This window comes from Pelodiscus sinensis, chromosome 8 (assembly GCF_052426305.1).
Source record: "Pelodiscus sinensis isolate ZL-2025 chromosome 8, ASM5242630v1, whole genome shotgun sequence".
Classification (NCBI taxonomy): Eukaryota; Metazoa; Chordata; order Testudines; family Trionychidae; genus Pelodiscus; species Pelodiscus sinensis.
The window spans coordinates 31826263-31846227 of record NC_143059.1 but is presented as its reverse complement, the minus strand read 5'-3'; the positions used below and the strand labels follow the sequence as shown (position 1 = coordinate 31846227).

General features: G+C 48.3%; 1 protein-coding gene across 3 annotated transcripts in view; it reads left to right on the top strand.

Annotated features, from left to right (window-relative positions):
* The first annotated feature begins 1245 nt into the window (after nucleotides 1-1245).
* ASCC1 (activating signal cointegrator 1 complex subunit 1) overlaps nucleotides 1246-19965 on the top strand; it is a 109398-nt gene continuing 90678 nt past the window's right edge. The window contains exons 1-4 of one of the 3 annotated variants that reach the window (XM_089780137.1): nucleotides 1246-2149; nucleotides 8171-8295; nucleotides 11743-14926; nucleotides 15929-16048. The gene's annotated coding sequence lies outside the window, so the exon portion shown is untranslated. Of the gene's footprint in view, nucleotides 2150-8170; nucleotides 8296-11742; nucleotides 16049-19965 lie in introns of all 3 variants that reach the window. The other 2 variants (XM_089780136.1, XM_089780135.1) reach the window with 2 other exon arrangements.

The window sequence follows — 19965 nt, the reverse complement described above, 5'->3', positions numbered from 1 at the left end:
TCTTCAAAGTACTATGCAAATTAATTTGCTTTAGTAAAATTCCCATTGGGTGTGGTGCAGTGGAAGTGTTTGGTTCCAGGTCAGAACTATGCACCAAAATCTCTTCTCAGGATAGAGGTGTGACCGTTGTAACAAGAGCAGAATTTATCACTGTACACTCTGGATTCCTCATTTGGAGGATTTAAAACTTTAAATACAGCCCATTTATTGAAAGACATGACTGTCTAATACTTACATAGAAATGAAGTTTTGGTTAAAAAAAATTAACTTGTGTATTTTTCCATTTCTTAGTATACTCTCTTATCACTCTCTCTGTGAGTATAATAAATATACTTGGTTTTATTTCAATTTTATCTTCCTAATTTAGGTTGTATTTGTTTAAACTCTTTTGTTACTATTTCTGTAAACTCTCCAAAGTTGGATCACTAGATGTAGAACCAATGATGTGGAAAAATACAGTTTGTTTTTATTTTTTCCATTTGCTTTTTACTATTAATAACATCTGCTGTGACGTTCATGCTGTTCTTCACAGTACTGGAACTGAATAAAATAATAAAAATACTCAGTGTAAAAAGAGTCCTAATCAACTTCAAAATACACTGAGTTGTTTGCACAAGACATTCTGGACTGTGTTGCCTGCTGGATTTAATTTCCTTAGATCCTTCCCCCAACCTATCCCATCCGAAAGACTGGATGCAGGAGTTACATGATAGTACAAAAGGTGGGAGCTGGGGGAGAGGGGTATGTTGTGTGATGGTTGCTCTTGGGTATCCTTTGTAAATGAAGGGCTGTTTTCAAAGACGCCTGGAGAAGAGTGAAATTAAAGTAACACAATCTGAAAATCTTATGGCAGATCTTTTAGGATTTAAGTTCATGTAACCATCTGACATGTATTTAACAATTGTACCTGATGTATCTTACTTTTCGCATCTCGTACTGCATTTAAAGTCAGTAATAACGAATGGGTTATTTATGGGTATTTTCTTTTAGGGGGCAAAGATGAACTGAATTGATTTGCATCCGTCCATTTGGCACAGAAGGGGATTCTTGTTAGCTCCCGTTGGTCTCTTCAGGCTTATTTTATGGTTTTTTATGACTCGGAGGCAGAACGGAGCATTAAACATGCCCAGAGAAGCGTAGCATGTAGTAAAAGACAGTCGCTACAAAGGGTTAAGCGCAAGCTAGAGCCGGAACGTGCGAGCCAAGGCGTATTTCTTGGGAGGGAGGGCAGCTCGCTCGGGATTTGCATAGGGGACGGGGCCGTGCAACCAGCCTCCCCGCAGCAGACATGCTGATCTCAGCGATTTTGCAAGCCGGCTGAATAGCAGAAGGGGGTTGCCGGGTTCATCACGCACCGACAGGAGGCAGAGACAGGAACCGGCGCCTGGGGCAAGGCTGGGGAGATCCGCTGAGCAGCTGCTAGAGGAGTGGGCGATGCGGAGGCATAGGGCCAGGCAAGAGCGCTCCTCAGCCTGAACAGCGGTAGAAGCTAGAGAAGTCCCGCGGAGCGGGGTGGCTGGGAGAGCACCAGGCCCGTGGCTGGCGGCCTCGGGTGCAAGTTTGGAACCAGATCGCGCCAGCAGTGCTCAGTCTGGGGAGCTGGGAACCTCCCTTGGGAAGGGCTGGGAGCGCTCTTCGCGCCAGAGGGGAGCTAGTTAGGAAATACTCCCAGGCACCTTCCACGGCTTAGTAGTCTGGGCAGCACTTGCTTGGGGGTGCTTTCCTAGGGCGCCTTCCCTGCAACCGGCTGCGGCAGCTAGTCCCTTCAGAGCTGCGGAATGGAAGGGGCGGGGGCTAGGAGGCAGCCGCAGAGTGTGTGTAGTGGGGGAGGGAACCGCGGGGCCCGTGGAGGCTGCAAGGCCAGCAGGCCAGACCCCATAACGCAAATATGGAAAACGGCCTAAGCTGCGTCCTGAGGGGGAATGTTCCCTCGCGGCAGCCACGTGGTGCCAGCCGGTGGGAGCACAAACCTGACGCTGCAGACTAGGGAAAGAGCACAAACAACCGTCTAACCAAGGGCGCAGCTCAAACTGCAGATAGCTTTGAATGCGGGTCCCGCTGAGGATCACCAAACCAGGACAGAGGAGGGGAAAGAGCTGAGCCCTGCGCCCATGGTGGGGAAAAGAAGAAAACCAGCTCAACTACCAGGGTAGGTGGGATGAAGGAGGAGCTGGAGGGAGGAGAGGCCCGAACATGTCAAGAGCAGTGGGGAGGCACTGCTCTAGGCTGAAGAAAGATGATGGCTCAGGGAAAACAGATTGTTGGAGAGGGCTGGCTGGCTAGCACAGGACAGGTTGGTGGTGGAATATAAGGGAAGCAGAAAGAAAGGGAGAGCTGTTGAGACCACAGGATCCTGCAAAGAGATATGTTGACAAATGAAGTGAACAAAGGGAGTGAGACAACGGGGAAGGAGAGATGGTTATCGCTCCATTTCTCTACTGCACTAAGAGACTTTGAAGACTTGTAGGACGTCAAGACTTGACTGAAGCAAAGTATAACTTACAGAGAAGGGGGTAGAGTAAAAAGGTTGAAACTGAACAAGGGATTTTGAAGCAAGAATCAAGTGTAACTTTAAAAAAATAATAAGAGTTAAAGAGAGGGACTTAAAGGGGTCAGGGAGAGACAAGAACAGAGGGAAGTAGAAAATCAGAGACCAAAATAAAAGGGACAGAGGAGAAAAAGCAAAAGATGCTGAAGACAGTGTTGTGCCTCCTGTCCTTTCTTGATGCATCCCTGTTGCAATCACTTGAGTTCTGTCCCTGTTGGTACTTTTATGAGCGTCAGTGCTATATACCTGTAACATGCTTTCAGATTTCAAATCTTGAATTGGCATAGAGATAAAAATTTCTATCACGTCCAAATTAAGAGGATTCAGAGGGAAATAAAAATAGAGGCAGCACAGCACAGAAGCACTTTGCCAGCAGTGAGACTGATGAGATGTCCAGCCACTCCTCATGAATACCAATATCTAGGTTCCCTGCCTGACCATATAGATGAACTAGGTGATCATCTAGGGGGCCAGGCTTTATGGGGCACCTAATCAGACAGATAATTTTTTTCTCTATTTACAAATACATTAATATTTTACTTCTGTTTATAAAAGATACCAAATATTGCACTTGTAAAACTGCATCATTACCATGTCAGACATTGAGTTATTTATTTTACATTATGGAGCACAGTGTATGTAAAAGTTTCAAAAGAGTACCGCCTGGCTTTGCTACCTGTGGGCAGGGTCTGGCAGTTCAGTCATTCTCAGTAGTTCAATGTTGGCCAATCATACAGTTGAGACACTGTTGTTCACCGCTTAGCTAAGGCTGGTCAGTGACTCTCAACAGCTGTTCTGCTGTTACAAGCTGTGATCCTGAAGACACTGTGCCCACGATGAATTTGTATTGTGTTGTACTTGAGAACTTGGTAAGAGGTTTTAACAAGAATGTAAAAGTAGAATGTGCATTTATTGTAGACTATTACCATTAAAGTACTAGTAAAACCCTGATTTTTGAACACCTGATGACTAATGTTAGCAAATGCCACTTAGCGTATGCATTCTTTTTCGTTCTAGATGCAATAATGTTCAAGAATAGAAATTCTGGCTTTTTAAATTTGTTAAATAGTTTAAACAAATTAAACTAGGGGCCGTACTTCCAAGGAGCCCCCTGTCACTCCACACTGCTGCCTCAGTATTAGAGGCAGCAGTGTAGGATGCCAGGCAAGAGCTGGTCCATGAGGGAAGCCAGTTTAAAAGTGAAGGTATACCTGGTAAAGTTTAATTTATCATTGTAATGTTACTATGCTGTCAGGGCTGTCCCTGGAGGAAGCGAGGCCTGGGGCTAGTAAGAGAAGATGGTAGTCACTGCTGGGAGGCAGTGCCTCTCCAGTGCTTTAGGCTTGGAGCTCAGAGCAACCCCCGCACTGCACTCAGGAAGGAAACAATCAAATCCCCAACTACAAGATGTGGGATAACTGGCTAGGCAGGAGTAGTGCTGAAAAGGATGTGGGTTTATAGTGGATCACAAATGGAATGAGTCAACAGTGTGATGCAGTTGCAACTCCCCCCACTCTCCAACTAATATTACTCAGGGATGTATTAACAGAAGTGTTATGCATAAAACACAAGAGGTAATCATCCACTTTACTTACCACTGGTGAGGCCTCCGCAGGAGCACTACAGAAATTCTGCATGTCACATATTAAGAAAGATATGGACAAAATATAGAGTTCAGAGGAGAACAAAAATGACAAAAGGTTTAGAAAACCTGACCTATGAGGAAAGGTATAGGTTTTTTTTTTAAAGAACATGTTTAGTTTTGATAAAAGAAGACTGAGGGGACCAGATAATAGCTATTATTGTATCTGAAGGCTGTTATAAAAAGGATAATGATCGATTGTTTTCCATGACCTAGTCTTCAGTGAAGTAATGGAGCAGCAAGGGAGATTTTAGATTAGATATTAGGGGGGAAAAATCTAATAAGGATAGTTAAACACTAGAATGGGTTTCCAAACAAGCTTACAGAAATCCTGTTGAAGATTTTTAAGAACATCTATCACGGATGGTCTGGTGTACTTGGTCCTGCCTCAGTGTAGGGGGTTGGACTGAGTTGACCTCTTGAGGTCCCTTTTTAAACCCCAAATTTTTTGATGGAGCCGCTGTATGGAGTAAAATGACATCCTCTGCACATTGGGGATTGCTGCAACCCCATCTGCTGATGGCATGACCCTTTCTGGGGTTGCAATCCATAGACTGGAAACTGAGGGTCTAACTGTCAAATTTGGGGGTGGGAAGGAATTTTCCCCAGGACAGATTGGCAGAGGCTCTGGGTGGTTTTTGTCATCTTCTGCAGCATGAGGCACAGCCACAGGCTAGAGTACAGTAAATGGTGGATTCTCTGTAACTTGGAATCTTTCAGTCAAAATTTGAGGACTTCAGTAACTCAGCCAAAGGGAATGTATCTATTCCTGGTCTGGGAGGGAGAGGTTCTGTGGCCTGCAATATGCAGGAGCTAAGACTAGATGATCGCAACAGGTCCTTTTAGGGATGTTAAATATTGGTTAATTGAATAGTCGATTAACCTCATGAATTCTTATTGGTTACTCAACTATTCTGTAGTCCCCAGATCTGGGGCCGGCAGCCAGTGTGCTCTGTCCCCTTTCTCAAGGATCCCTCTGTAACTCTACACTGCTGCCTCAGTATCAGAGGCAGCAGTGCGGGATTCCAAGCAGGAGCTGGTCCGCAAGGGAAGCTACTTTAAAAAACAGCTCCCCTTGTGGACCACCTGCCGATGGCCCTATGCTGCTACCTCTGATAAAGAGGCAGCAGTGCAGGATGCTAGCAGCCCCTCTCCGGGTGGGCTGAGCTTCCAGACCCAGAGCAAGTTGGAAATGAACCGGGCTGCCTGCCTGCCTGGCTCCTAATACACTTCCAGACCCGGTGCAAGCCAGGACTTAGCTGGGCTGCTGGCCAGCCTGCTTAAAAATGTATTTGCAAGGGGAGGGCAGGAAATGCGTATAGTCTGTAGCATTATTGGGCATCACATGGCAGGACAGATGGACCAACGTTAGTGTCGTTGCAGAGGCTGACTCTCGCAGCATTGAGACAGTAGTTGCCCACAGGCAGCTATGATGGTCTGGTCACGTAGTCAGGATGCTTGACACACGCTTGCCCAAACAGATTTTCTATGCTCAGCTGAGGACTGGGATGAGGTCTTGTGGTGGGCAGAGGAAGTGGTACAAGGAAGTTCTTAACAAGTTCTTGGATAAGTGTGGCATTGATGTTGACACCTGGGAGAGGCAGGTGAAGGATTGGGGAACCTGGAGCCCAATATTTTGAGGTCAAGTGACATCTCCATGAAGAAAATCAGAGAGCCCGATGTAAAGAGCATGCCCGGGCCTGTATTAGCGCTGCTGGAGATAGAGATCTCATATGCAGCCGCTGCCAGGGAGTGTTCCTTGCCAGAAATGGCTTAATTTCTCATTTACGCACTTATTAGTTATAGGCGTCCAAGGAGAAATCTCCCTCAATTCAAGGGATCCCAGAGAGAGAGAACCTATAAGCTGTTGCTTATTGGTTAATTGGCTAACTGACTACACTATTACATCCCTAGTCCCTTATGGTCTTGAAGTCTGAGATACTGCTGTTACTCCAGCCAGCAGATAGTATGTGCATTTCCCAGAGAAATCCTCTGTTTTTAGTACAGCCAGTTCCAGAAATGCTGCATGTAATGAACAAAGAAAAGGCTTGATCCTGCTCCCATTCAAGTCAACAGAAAAACTCTCATTGATTTAAATAGAAACATAATTTGGCCCTTAAGCAGGAAGGATGTTCAGGATGGGATTGCAGCTGAGAAGCTGCTGTCGCCACAGCCACTGCTGTCTATACCCCAAACTTTTGCTAGCTCCCACACTTGCATCAGAGGAGTGAGAATATGCCTTTTACCGTGCTTGCTGAGCTGGTCTCTTTTGTTTGACTCTCCTGTGTTTGGACTATAAATTAATGTCAGGAAAGTGGATAAACAAAAGCAACAAGAACTAGTTATTTTCCTACATGCATTATTTCTTTGTCTGAATCTTTTGCTCTGATGCTCAGTGAAGAGAAATATTGCAATAGATTATGGGGCTGGGGGGAGGGAAATCAAGGTGGAAACTTTTTTGCTTTGATTCAACCTTTGTTATAACAGTTTAATCTTAAAGGTAAGGACACACTGTCTTTTGGAATGTAAGCATTTGGCACATCACTGAACATTAATAACAGGTACAATAAGATCTTTGTGACTTAGGAAAGGGGTTAAAGAGTATGTGTTGAAAGTATGCAAAGAGGTGATACTTGCCATATTGACTTTCCTCCTCCTCCTAGAGCGACAGTTAGATTGTGGTTCATATGGCTTTTCTGTCACCATGGGGTAATTGTCCACAGTTAACAGTGGAAGCCTCAAGCTATTGCAAAAAGACAGCCTTGCAGACTTGGTTTGACATAAAAATAATCAGAGATATGGACATTTCTCAGACTATATTCCCCTTGCACATTGCTTAAGTTTGTATTTGCAGAATTTTGTAATCTATAGATCCCTCTGTAGATTGTGGTATGACTAGTGTCAGTTAACAGGGATTTAACTAAAAATTGTCAGACTTGTTGTCCACACCTGTCTGTCTGCTGTCTAGCACTGTTTCAGTGACTGAGACAGTGCAATATAATGCCCTTCGTTGGTACTGTACTAGATTAGGCTAGTCTTTCTTTCCTGGAATGTTCTTCTTGTGCTTGCTTAGTCCTAAGGAACACACCTTTTTCTGTCCTGTCAACCCAATTCCCATTGCTAAGGCCCTGAATTGTGGCAACCATCTTTCCAAACAAATGGAGGGGTCTCCTTTTGGAGCCCACTAATGCTACTGATTGATCAAGCTAAAAGGAGTTGCCTGAAGTCACTCAGGCTATGTCTACACAAAAGGGTTTTTGTGCAAAAGCCTGTGGAGTGTCCACACCTCAAGTGCGTGTTTGCACGAGAAAGAGGAAGTTACTTACCCTGTGCAGTAACGACCTTTCTTTGAGGTATATGTCCCCGTGGGTGCTCCACTTGAGGTGTTGGGCTCATTCCGGCACCGCAGGTCAGAGAGTTATCAGCCGTGGTCCAGCCGGACCACGCATGCGTGGGGCGCATGCAGCTCGCGCTGATTGCTAGCTTGCGCTCAGTCTGGCTTCCCGCCAGTTCCTCAACTGGATCACTCCTGAAAAACATAAGGAAGAAACTCCGAAGCGGGGAGGAAAGCAGGTCGTGGAGCACCCACGGGGACATACACCTCGAAGAAACGTCGTTACTGCACAGGGTGAGTAACTTCCTATTCTTCTTCAGTGGTGTCCCTGTGGGTGCTCCACTTGAGGTGAGTACAGAGCAGTAGCCTCATCTGTGAAGGCGGGATAAGAGTCCAGATCTGTCTGCTGTGGACAGCACCGCAGAGGCCAGTGCTGATTCTTGAGCAACTGGGTTGATGGCATAATGCTTAGTAAAAATTATGTCCAAAGACCATGGTGCCGTACAGCGAATGTCTTGGTTTGAGACTCCTTTGAGAAAAGCTAGGGAAATGGATGTTGCTCTAGTGGTATTAGTCGTAATAGGTGTAGATATGGACTTATTTCATAAAGTATAGCAAGTGGTAATACATTTCATGATTATTTTAGATATACGCGGTGAAGACAACGGTTGGCCCTTGGATCATCCGTCCGCGCATGGGAAAAGCCACTGGGATTGTTGAAATGGGCGAGTCCATTCCACATAAAAAGCGAGTGCCCTGCGGACATGTAAGGTATATAGATGGGCTTCATAAGTCGTTGCATGTGGTTTGGGGTAAAATGTTGAGAGTACTATCAGTTCGTTTATATGAAATTCCGAGTTCACCTTTGGCAGAAATTCTGGGTGAGATCGTAGTATTACCCTTTGGTTGGTTAACAGGTATATGGAGGGGTGGCCAAAAGGGCTGCCAATTCTCCAACTTGTCTGGCTGACGTTATAGCTAGAATGAATATCGCCTTCATGGTGAGAGTCTGAATGTCACTTATGACTGGAGACTCAAAGGGTGGATATGTGAGAGTGTCCAAAACGAACTCAAGATCCCACAGAGCAGGTGGTTTCCTGTGCAGAGGGTGTAAGTTAATTAAATCCTTCAGGAAACGTTTAGTCATTGGGTGAGACACAATTGAAAAGCCTTCAATTGTCTGACTGCAGAAATTGCTGAGAGATGAACCTTAATAGATGAAAGACCCAGTTTAGAACAGTGTAGATAGAGAATGTAGTCCAGAATGCAGTGAACTGGAGTGGACATCGCATCGAAACCATTGACTATATACCACGAATGGAACTGATGCCACTTATAGAGGTAAGTCTTTCGTGTGGAGTCATGTCTGCTGTGAAGTATTATTTGTTTCACCTCGTGCAAACAAAGTGCTTCTGTGCTATGGAACCAGCTAGGAGCCATGCCGTGAGGTGCATTTGGTCCATTTGTGGTTGTGGCATGAACATCCCTGGCTGCATGAGCAAATCCAGTCGTTTGGGTAACGGATATGGTGGTCGGCGAGACATATGCAGTAGAAGAGGGAGCCAAGTCTGTCTGGGCCAGAATGGAGCTATTAGTATCACCGTGGCCCTGTTGTCGATTATATTCTCCAGCACTCTCAGGAGAAGCGGGATGGGAGGAAAAGCGTAGAGAAGATGAGTCCAGCTTATCAGGAATGCATCTCCCAGAGACTCGGGGCCCAGACTGGCTCTGGAACAGTATCTGGGACATTTCACATTGAGATGTGTGGCAAACAAGTCTATAGTGGGGTGTCCCCAGCATTGGAATATCGAAAGAGCCACTTCTGGATTGAATTCCCACTTGTGCTGAGGAAACAGGTGTCTGCTCAAGGCATCTGCAATGGAATTGTCCTTGCCAGGTAGGTATGTTTCCATAATAGTGATTTTGTGACTGATACATCAATTCCATAGCTTTGTAGCTTCTGCACACAGGGATATTGATTGGGCCCCTCCTTGTCAGTTGATGTAGTACACTGTGGTGGTATTGTTGGAGAAGACCTGAACCGTCTGACCACTGATCCTGGGAAGGAATGTCTTGCATGCATTGAACACTACCCTGAGTTCCAAAAGATTGATGTGTTGCAGGGCTTTCTGAGCATTCCATTGGCCTTGAGCGAATTCGCCCTTGCAGTGGGCTCTCCATCCTAGGAGAGAGGCGTCCGAAGTAACTTGGACAGTGGAATGCGGATGGTAGAAAGGAACACCTGGTAGCATGTTGGTCAGAGAAGTCTACCACGTGAGGGATCGTTTCACTGTCGATGGCAATGTTACTAGCCTGTGTAGGTCGCAATTGCCCGGACGATATATGGACGCCAGGCAATGTTGAAGGCGCCTGGCGTTCTGTACTACATATGACATCGCTGCCATGTGTCCCAAGAGTTGGAGACAGGCAAGTATTGACACTCTTGGGCTGAGGGACAGTGTCTGTGTGAGGCTCTGCATTCTGTGGAACCTCTCTGTAGGAAAATAGGCTTTGGCTGCTGTAGAATCTAACCATGCCCCAATGAACATGAGGGATCTTTGTGGTACGAGCGAGGACTTCGGGACGTTCAATACAAGGCCCAGATCTGTGAACAAGTCTCTTGTGACTTTAGTGGCCGACTGCGCACTTTTGAACGAATGAGCCTTGATCAAGCAGTCATCTAGATATGGGAAGATCATGATGCCTTGACGATTAAGATACACTGCCACCACCACGAGGGTCTTTGAGAAAACTCTGGTGTGGAGGAGAGGCCAAACGGAAGGACTTTGTACTGAAAATGCTGTGTGCCTACGACAAACCTCAGAAAATGTCTGTGCACTGGGTGTATCGTCACATGGAAATATGCACCAATTGTCTTTGTACAAAGCTGGGAATATAGATGTTAGAGTTACCATCCTGAATCTCTGCTTCCTGAGGTACCGCCTGAGATTGCAAAGGTCCAGAATGGGTCCCCATCCTCCTGATTTCTTCTCGGTGAGAAAATAGCGGGAGTAAAATCCCTTGCCCCAAAATTGATCGGGTAAAGCCTCCACTGCACCAATCTCTGAGACGGAGAACCTCTTGCATTAGGAGATTCTCATGAGATGGGGACGGGGCTGGAGGGAAGGTGGGAGGATGGGGGAAAAAAGAGGGATGGATTATCCTGATATTATTAACTCCCGTACCCAGTGGTCTGTGGTGATGGCAAACCATCTATGCTGATACAGTCTTAGTCGATGATGGAATAACGTTTGTGGTCCCGGGTTGTACGTTAGTGGAATGGTTCTCAGTCCTTCAATTGGAACATCAGACTTGCTGTCTGTTTTGGGAATTAGGGTTTTGTCTGGTTTGCGGTCTTCGCTTTTGTTGACGTGGTCTGGGGTGGTGGTGGTGTTGTGGATGGTCCTGTTGTCTGAACCTGGGCGCCCCATACGAGAAGGGTCTGTGTTGGAAGTAGGGCGTATACCATTTGCGACGATATGGAGATGTTATACATCCCTAACGTTTTTAGGGTAGTTATAGAATCCTTCCCAGAATGCAAAACTTGGTCTCTTTTCTCTGCAAAGAGACTCTGTCTGTCAAAGGGCAGGTTCTTTACGTTAGATTGTAAATCCTTAGGTACAGATGCCATCTGTAGCCATGAAGACCGCCTCATAACCACTGACGTTGCTGTGGCCTGTGCTGCTGCATCGGCAATATCCAGGGAAATTTGCAAGGCCGTTGTTGAGGCCATATAGCCTTCCTAGATAACTGATTTTAAGAGCTGCCATTTCTCGTTGGGCAAGTTCTCTAAAACTGCTACCATCTTTGAATAATTATCAAAGCTATGGTTGGACAGATGAGCAATATAGTTCGCCATTCTCAGTATAAGTGTGGCGGAAGAATAAACTTTTTGTCCAAAAAGGTCTAAGCGTTTAGATTCTATATCAGCAGCAGCATTCCTATGTTGTGGTGCCTTGGATTTTTGCTGAGCTGCATCCACAACTAATGAGTTCAGTTGAGGGTGCATGAACAGAAATTCCATCCCCTTCGGGGGAACGAAATATTTCTTGTCTGCCCTCTTATGAGTGGGCTGAGAGGATGCCGGCGTTTGCCATATATTATTGGCAATTTCTAGGATTGCATCATCAAAGGGTAATGCCATTTTGGATTTTTGGGATTTTTTTTAAGGTTCTTCAACAGCTTATGTTGCTTTTGTTGAACCTCCACTACATGCAGGTCCTGTGATTCTGCCACTCTTTTAAAGAGCTCCTGAAATTGACGAGCATCATCTACTGGAGAAGAATCGCCAGGGAACACCGCATCATCCGGAGAGGAAGAAGCAACAGAGTGGTCCACTAGGGATTGCTCCTGTGGTTGTGGCTGTTCCAGTGTCACTAGCTGCACTGGTTCTGAGTGTGCTTGAGGGAGAGGCACGTTTGCAGACGGTGTAGAGGGTTGAGTGGAAGCGCCTGGTGGCGTAGGAACCCTGGAGCTGTTGCGAGAGCGATACTGGTAGCGTCGTGAAGATCTGGAAGAACAACGTCCAGAAGAGTATAGTTGCTCATTATAATAGTCACTATGGCTGCAATAATGATCACGATAGTAACTAGACGATGAATATGCAGGTGAGTACTATCATCTGTAATCGTGACAATATCAAGATGGAGATGAGCGCAAGATGAGCGTGTAGGTGATCTAGGTGAGCGAGATCTGCGTCTGGTTTACAAAGGTAATGGAGAACATCTCTGGTAGCGACGAGGTGATGGTGAGTATCGCTGAGAGTGTCTTCTTGAGATAGTGGTAACATGAACTTCATGTGTATGTGACTCAGAGAAGGCAGAAGAAAGTGATCTGGGCTGTGAATAGAGAGCTAATTGTTCGGGGCTTGGTGAAGAGTGGAACCTTGTGCCTGTTGAATGGTCAGCTCCTGCATGCAGCATTGATTAGTGTGACCTTGGGGGGGAGCCCTGATGCTGCGGTGCTGATGAGTGGTCTGGGACCTGGCACAGTGCAGCCCTGGAAGCTGATACACTAGCGCTTCGGCGCTTGTCAATTTCAACTGTTGAAGCCGGTGCCGGCGAAGAGCCTGATGATAGCGAGCTCAGCGCCGGTGATAGTGCCAGAGAGAAGGGGTACTGATCTCGTACTGAGATAGCCGGTGCTGCGATCGATGCCATAGCAGCTGGCACTGAGATGGCTGGTGCCACAGTAGCCGGCGTGGAGGCACTTGGAGCCGGCATGGGCAGGGTCAATGCCGCTGATGCTGGGGCCAGTGTCGGAGCCAGTAGGGGTGAGGCACCTGCAGCCACGGGTGCAAGAGTGCCTGTGACCCTGAGCCGGTGCGGATTCCGGTCTGGGAGGCACAGCCATTGCCCGATCTGCTCCCCTGCTAGAGGTGGGGCTGGGCTTGGAAATACTGCAGCTCTTTCCCTGCCACTCGCCCTGCTGCTGTAGCCCAGTCGGTTTTTGACCCCTGCTTTTTGTGGAGACGGGGTTTTCACTACCACTGGAGTGTTTGTGCTGACTCCCCCTGCACTTGAGTATCCTGCGGCTGAAGCGTTTTACTGTAAGAGCAGCTTCAGCTGCATCTCGCGGTCCCGTCTAGCTCAGCTGGTCAATTTCAGACAGTGTGGGCATTTGTGGAATACGTGCCCCTCGCCCAAACACTTTACACATAGCAAGTGCCCATCAGATGCTGGCATCGCGTCATGGCACACTGAGAGCACTTTTTGAAGCGGGAGGAAGCCGGCATTATGAACTGAGGAAAAGTTTTTTTTGTTTTTTTAAAGGATAACTATTGAACAATGTGACGGCGCGTTGGGGGTCCCCCATCTCCTGCACCCCGAAATGGCACAAACAGACTGCACCAGGCGGTGGAATAGAGGAAGTTTATTGCCTCTCCAGGATACAGCACAGCACAGATGGAATCTGGTCACAGAGCTGGGCTAGGATGCCTCAGGCCCCCTTGAGATGGGGGAGACTGGGCCCCTAAACTCCAGCCCCTTCCCCTAGGCTGTCTCCTCCATGCTCTCCGACAGCCAGCAACCAACTAACTAACTTCCAGCCCTGCTCCCCAGCCAGGGCAGCATTCCACCTTCCTTTGTTCCTCTCCATGGGGGGTGTCTGGCCACTGGTTTGCATAGTGACTCATCCTGTTTTGCTGGGTCGTGGTACCCACGGCAGCCAGAGGGGCCACCCCAGAGCCAGCAGCATAGAAACCAGCCAGGTACCCCCACTACGTCACAAACAAACACTAACTTAGTAACTAATAATTATTGGCTGACTAACTATTTACACAAATCTTTCTTAAAAAGATGAAGAGAAGGGAGTTGCTCCATCTGCAACCGTTGAACGGTAAGGAGGCACTGGCAGGAAGCCGTACTGAGCGCAAGCTAGCAATCAGCGTGAGCAGCACGCGCCCCACGCATGCGTGGTCCGGTTGGACCACAGCTGACGACTCTCCAACCCGTGGCGCCGGGAGGAGCCCGACACCTCAAGTGTAGCACCCACGGGGACACCACTGAAGAAAAAATCTACAGTCAATGGACAGAACAGAGGGCTTTTTGCGGTGTAGGTATACCTCCTTCTACAAGGCATAATTCCTTTTTGCGCAAGAACTCTTGCGCAAAAACGTGTGTGGATGCTTAGCAGGGGTTTCTTGTGCAAAAAGAACCTATCACAAAAAGCATGGGTGCTCTGATGGCCATTCTGTGACTGGCCATCAGAACTTTCTTGCGCAAGAGCGTCCATGCAGTGTGGATGTTCTCTTGTGCAAAAGCACGTAGCTTTTGCGATGCGCTTTGAGGTCTGGATGCACTTTTGTACAAGAAGATTTGCTCAAGATCTCTTCCGCAAAAGCTTCTTGTGCAAAAACCCTGCAGTGTAGACAAAGCCTCAGTGTATAACTGTATAACATAACCTCTTCTTTAGTACGGATGTTAAAATGTGTTTGTTTTGATAAAAAAAGAAGTTACCCTGTGCAGTAATGATTGTTCTTCGAGATGCGTGTCCCGTGGGTGCTCCACTGTAGGTGTCGGCTTGTCCCAGTGCCGCAGATCGGAGATCTTTTCTAGCCATGGTCTGCCGGACCATGCATGCGCGAAGTATGGCTCGTGGCTTTTCGCACCGTTTGAGCGCTGCTGGTCCGGCTCCCGCCAGTTCCTCCTGCCTCATGCTCTGAAAGACAAAATAATAGACTCCGAAGAGGGGAGGAGGGCAGGTCATGGAGCACCCACGGGACACACATCTCGAAGAACAATCGTTACTGCACAGGGTGAGTAACTTCTTTTTCTTCTTCGAGCAGTGTCCCGTGGGTGCTCCACTGTAGGTGAATGTACAGCAGTAGCTCGCGAATGGAGGAGGGTTCGGAGCTAGCGTGCTGTAGCTGAGGATAACACTGCTGTCGCCACCGTGGAATCAGGTATTAACAGGTTCGGGATGGCGTAATGCGTGGCGAAGGTTAGGTCGGAAGACCACGTAGCAGCTCTGCAGATATCTATCAAGGGGACTCCCTTGAGGAATGCAGGGGACGTAGCGACTGCCCGAGTCGAGTGGGCCCTCAAGGTTGAGGGCAGTGGTTTCTTACGTAGTTCATAACAGGACCTTATGCACTGTACGATAGTAGAGGAGATGCGTTGAGCGGACAATGGGCGACCTTTAGAACGGTCCGTCATTGATATTAATAACGAATCCGTCACTCGAAAGGGTCTGGTCCTCTCAATATAAAAGGCGAGGGCCCGTCTGACGTCCAAAGCGTGCAAGCGTGCGTGTTCTGGTGACGCATGTGGTTTGGGATGGAATATAGGGAGGATTATAGGCTCATTGATGTGAAATCAAGAGATCACTTTGGGGCGAAAACATGGTTGCGTTCGGAGTATTGCTGCTTGGTGCGTAAAAATTGTATAAGGAGGGGAAGCTGATAGTGCAGCTAGCTCACTCACTCACTCTCCTTGCGGAAGTAATAGCCAATAAGAAATGACCTTCATGGACCGGTCATATAAAGTGCAGGTCGCTAGCGGTTCGAAGGGTTTGGCTGTTAGGGAATTGAGAACCATTTCGAGGTCCCAAGGATCCGCCGGTTGAGTATAGTGCGGGTACAGGTTGGACATTCCCTTCAAGAACCTTTTAGTTGTTGGATGGGAAAATACTGAACATCCGTCGACCGGCTGCTGAAAGGCTGCAATTGCAGCGACATGAACTCTGATGGAAGCGCAGGTGAGGCCTGAATTCTTGAGGTGTACCAGGTAGTCTAGGATACACTGCAGAGGTGAGGAGACTGGGTTCAGATCCTTTTGGGAACACCACGATGAGAAGCGTGACCATTTGGAAAGGTAAGTAGTCCGTGTAGATAATTTTCTACTGTTTAGTAAAATGTGTTTGACAGATTGTGAGCATAACACTTCTGACTGTTGGAACCAACTAGGTACCAAGCCGTGAGCGCGAGATGGTTCACCTGCAGATGGAGAAGGGAGCAATGATTCTGGGATAGGAGATCGTGTCGAGCTGGCAGAGGAAACGGAGGATGCATCGACATGCGATGTAGGTATGGATACCATGTTTGTCTGGGCCAGGCTGGGGCTATTAGGATTACTGTGGCCCTTTCTCGAATAATTTTCTCCACTACCCTTGGAATTAGGGGTGTGGGTGGAAATGCATAAAGTAGGTGACGCCCCCAGTTGTATAGGAAAGCATCGCCTTTCGAATTTCGTCCAATCCCCGCTCTCAAGCAATACCGAGGACATTTCGCATTGTGAGAAGTGGCAAAGAGGTCCACTAGCGGGAAACCCCATCGTTGAAATATTATCGAAAGCACTGCAGGATGTAGCTCCCACTCGTGATTGAGAGAAAAGTGCCTGCTGAGGGCGTCTGCCATTACATTGTGCTGGCCTGGGAGGTATTCTGCGATTAGAAAGACGTTGTGTCGATTGCACATGTTTCATAGACGTACCGCTTCCGCACACAAGGAATGGGACCTGGCGCCTCCTTGCTTGTTTATGTAATAAACGGTCGTCATATTGTCTGTAAGGACTCGTATGACGTGGTTGTGGATGATGGGAAGGAAGTGTTGACATGCTTTGTACACTGCCCTGAGCTCCAGGAAGTTGATTTGCATCAGCGACTCGTCTGGTGACCATAGGCCTTGTACCTGTTCGGGGCCGAGATGCGCACCTCATCCGATGAGTGACGCATCTGTTGTCAATTGCGCCGACGGTTGGGGGCGATGAAAGGGTACGCCCAACAGCAGATTGTCTGGGATTGTCCACCAAGCGATTTCTTGACTTGGGTGGGAACTGTTATTGTCCTGTGGGCATCGCGTACATTGGGGGGGCAGATTCGAGCCATCCAATGTTGAATGCATCGCAAATGTAACCTTGCGTGTTTCACCACATATGTTGTGGAGGCCATGTGTCCCATAAGCTGTAGGCACCGTAGTATGGGAACCTTTGGGCTGACGAGTAAGATCTGGATCAAGTCCTGCATCGTGTGGAATCTTTCCATTGGTAATGATGCGCGTTCGGTCATAGAGTCTAGATGAGCGCCTATGAACTCTATTGTTTGTTGTGGTTCCAATGATGACTTTGGAACATTGAGAATGAGACCCAGTTCGTGGAAGAGCATGCGTGTTGTCTGAGTGGCACTGAGCGATTCCTGTAACGATTGGGCTCTTATTAGGCAATCGTTGAGGTATGGAAAGATCATTATGTGTAGGCGACGTAGGTATGCAGTCACCACAGCCAGGGTCTTGGAGAAAACCCGTGGAGCCGACGAGAGACCGAATGGCAGGACCTTATATTGGAAATGGTCTGTACCGATTTGGAAGCGTAGGAATCGTCTGTGCGCCGGATGGATTGCAATGTGGAAGTATGCGTCCTGAAGATCGAGGGATGTGAACCAATCCCCATTCTGAAGTGCTGGGATGATTGTAGTTAGGGTAACCATTCGAAAGCATTGTTTTTGCAAGAAACAGTTGAGGTCGCGAAGATCTAGTATCGGTCTCCATCCCCCTGATTTCCTTTCCATTACGAAGTACCGGGAGTAAAAACCCCTGCCCTTGAATTCGTCTGGAACAGGCTCTATTGCTCCAACGGTGAGTAGACGGGCAACTTCTTGCCTGAGCAAGATCTCGTGAGATGGGTCCCTGAAAAGGAACGGGGCAGGGGGGGATGGATGAGGTAGCGACGTGAATGGAATGGTGTAACCGAGACGGATTGTTTGAAGGACCCATTTGTCGGTGGTGATGTAGGCCCATCGATGAAGGTACGGCCTCAGGCGGTGATGAAATATCGCCTTCGTAGCACTCAGAGTGGTATTGACAGGAATGGTTCTCAACCCCTCAAGGGACTCATCAAACTTGCTGCCTGGTACCGTGTTGGGAAGTTGCTTTGGGCAGCGGGCATCTGCGCTGTTGCCGCTGCCTACCCCTTTGTTGGTCCTGAGGCCTATACTGAGGGGATTGCCGAAGGGGGGGCCTCTGCCTCTGGTAGGGCATATATCGCTTTCTACGGTATGGAGGAGTGTACATGCCGAGTGTTTTAAGAGTGGTTTTGGAATCCTTCCCCGAGTGGAGAAGTTGGTCAGTCTTCTCGGAGAAGAGGTTCTGCCTGTCGAAGGTAAGTCCTCAACCTTCGAGAACAGGTCTTTAGGAGCAGAGGACTATTGTAGCCAGGATGCTCTGCGCATAACGACTGATGTAGCTGTCGTGCGTGCTGCCGCGTCAGCTGTATCCAGAGCAATATGTAAGGCTGTTCTGGAGGCTGCGTAGCCCTCTTTTATAACAGCCTTCAGAATGTCTCGTTTTGTCTCTGGAATATGTTGAAGCAATGGCACAAGCTTGGCGTAGTTGTCGAAGTTGTGATTCGCCAGCAGTGCGGAATAATTGGCCATTCGTAATGTGAGTGTTGCCGAGGAATAAACTTTACATCCGAACAAATCGAGACGCTTACTATCCCTGTCTGCGGCAGTAGGCTTGTGCTGTGGCATCTTTGCCTTTTGCTGAACTGCATCCACAACCAGGGAGTTAGGTTGTGGGTGCGTGAAAAGGAATTCCATCCCTTTGGCGGGTACAAAATACTTTTTATCCGCCTTCTTATTTGTCGGCAGGGCGGATGCTGGGGACTGCCAAATGTCTTCCGCAATTTCAAGAATGGCCGCATCCAGTGGCAACGAGATCTTTGGTTGGTGAGTGTGCTTGATATTGCGAAGGAGATGGTGTTGTTTTTGCTCCACGTCGCCCAACTGTACGTTTTGACTCTCCGCTACCCTTTTGAATAACTCCTGAAACTGGCGCAGATCATCAGATGGTGAGGTGTCTCCCTGAAAAACTGCATCGTCGGGGGACGATGAGGAATGGTGTGTGGGTGACTGATCAGGTTCGGGGTCCCGAACGGGAAGAGGTTGTCCGATATGAGAGGGAGACCTGGAGGGAGTTGGTGGTCTTGAGGGGGCAGAAGAAGAATGGTGTTTCTGCCCGAGGTGGGTTTGCGGAGACAGGCGTTGATGATAGGATGACCTATGATGATGATAGGGGGACGTGGAACGATGGGATCTCATCAAGTATCCTGAATGGGTTGAAAGCTGTGGTGATCTTGGTGATCGCGACCTCTCTCTATAATATGTGCTGCGACTGGGTGAGCGAGGATCATGGTGGTAAGAATGACCGGAACGTGGTGAGATTTGGCCGGTACGAGAGTACTTGGAGTACGGTGGAGATGGGGAGCGTACTTCGGGAGAGAACTCAGGGCTCGGTGATGAGGAAGATAATCTCCTGGGTGTATGGACCGGTGGTGCTAGCAAATGTTCCAGTGGAGAGGAAGCTGGGGTGGAAATGACCGAGTGTGGGATTATTTCCACTGGCATTGGAGGAATCCGTGCCGAGGTGGTTCCCGTTGCCGTTGTTGATTGTCTCGGTACCGGTGATTGCCTCCGCTCCGTAGATCGACTCAGAGGAGAAGGTTGTCGCGGTGCCGGTGAACATCCTTCTGATGGATGCCTGTGGTGAGACGATTCTTTCGGTGCCGGAGGATGACTCAGTGCCGGCACGGTCGAAGACGGGGAGCGCCCCGGTGCCGATGACGGTTGAGGCTCTTGTTGTTTGGTGGGAGGTGGAGGTCGATTCGGTGCCGACAGAGTAGGATGGGAAGGATGCTCGGGAGTTCCCGAGCACCGTCTTGTTAGAGGTCTAACCTGAGGTGGTGCCGAAGTGGGGTCGTGCACTGGAGGATGACTAGTCTCCGCCAGTCGTTTGGGCGCGCCCTTCGGTGCTGGGGAGTGTCTCGGTGCCGGGGAGCGGCTCAGTGCCCGGGAGCGGGTCGGTGTCGGGGGGTGATCCGTGCCGGGAGCGGTTCTCAAAGCCGTAGAAGTCCCTGTGAACGGTTTAGAGACCGAAGGGACAGCTGATATGGTTGAACCCGATATAGAAGGGCTTGGGGCCGACTTACTCCGGCTGTCTTTAGGCGGCCT